Source organism: Sciurus vulgaris (genome assembly GCF_902686455.1).
Source record: "Sciurus vulgaris genome assembly, contig: HiC_scaffold_275_arrow_ctg1, whole genome shotgun sequence".
In the NCBI taxonomy this organism is placed as follows: domain Eukaryota; kingdom Metazoa; phylum Chordata; class Mammalia; order Rodentia; family Sciuridae; genus Sciurus; species Sciurus vulgaris.
Genome location: NW_027632778.1, coordinates 23,112 through 24,647, shown reverse-complemented (window position 1 = coordinate 24,647; position 1,536 = coordinate 23,112).

Sequence of the window (1,536 nt, the reverse complement as noted above, 5' to 3'; positions counted from 1 at the left end):
AATCAGCCATATCAGCATTTATAGCAACAAAATTCACAATAACCAAATTACAGAACCAGCCCACATACCCATCAACAGACTAAGAAATAATGATAATATGGTGTACACACATAATGGAGTTTGACTAAGTCACACAGACCAATGAAACAATGGTATTTGGTGGAAAATTGATGAAACTGGAGAACATGATTCTTTGTGAAATAAGTCAGTCTCAGGAAGCCAAGGGTCAAATATTTCCCCTCTAATGTGAATGCTAGATGAAATAATGAAAAAAGGGAGAATCCAATGAAAATAGTACAGTCATCTGTGGAGTAGAGAAAGGGGTCATAAGGAAGGAGGAAGAAAGAAAAGTGGGATGAACAGTAGAATAAAACAAACCAAACTCTCTTATGTACACATATAAATAAAGTACAGTGAAGTTAAATTTTATGTATATCTACAATATGCTGATTTAAAAATCTATAAATAAGGTTTTCCCTGGGTAGCAACTGCCACTGAGGCCCCTGCCACAGATGACTGAGGTGTATTCTATGGGTGCCTCTGCTGCTCATGCCCAGGTGTACATCTGGAGGTCTTTTACCCAGGTGCTCCTGCTGTAGGCACCATTACCACAGAACAGAGGTCTTCCCTTGGGGCAGACTTGCCCCTGATGCAACTGCTGCAGGTGTTGTTGCTGCTGTTGTCACTGTCACAGTCACCATCACCTGGAGGTCTGCTGCTCTTGATGCTGCCTGGTACCCAGCCTGCCATGTTCACTGCTGACACAACTGCTGCTACCACTGACACCACTACTATCAAAGCCACTGCAACTCCCTGGAGGTCACCTGAAGATTTCCACTCTGGGTGCTGTTGCAGTTGCTGCTACAGCTGATGCCACTGCTACTGCTGCCTCAGTGCCCCACCTGCTACCATCACCACTGACATCTGCAGTTGCTGCTGACCCCCTGCCTGCTGTCACAGACTCCTGCTACTATAACTTCTACAACTGCCCAGAGGTCCACCGCCAGGGAGACACCAGGGTTGTTTGCACATAGCCACAACCATTTTGAGATACTGGTCAGAGTCTGGGGTTTCTTTGGGGCGCCAGAATCTTTTGCTGACACAGTCATATTGGATTTCATCTGTCTGGGGACACTAGCCAGGACCCAGAGATTCAATGTCAGAGTGCCTAGAGGTTTGGATGCAAATGGGGTCTTCCTCAAGGAAATGCAGGTTTCTGCCATCTAGTTACTCTCTCTCAGGATTGCTAATCCCTGGTGGTTTCTTTTCAAATTTTCAGTGGCATTGTAATCTTGCAATTGCAATGTGGCCAAATGCAGGAATCTGAGGCCCAGATTGGTGAGATAGTGACTGGTTCATCCAGGGCCTGTCTGGGCCAGACAGTCTTGTTGGAAGTCAGAGACAGGACTGAGAAATGTTTGGATACTGGCAGAGACAGTTGTTCAATTCTCCACTGAGATTTTTCTTATTTTTATTTCTTTCTTCTTTGGCATGTCTCTACACCATATTTGGAGCAAGATTTTTTTGTCCATTAGT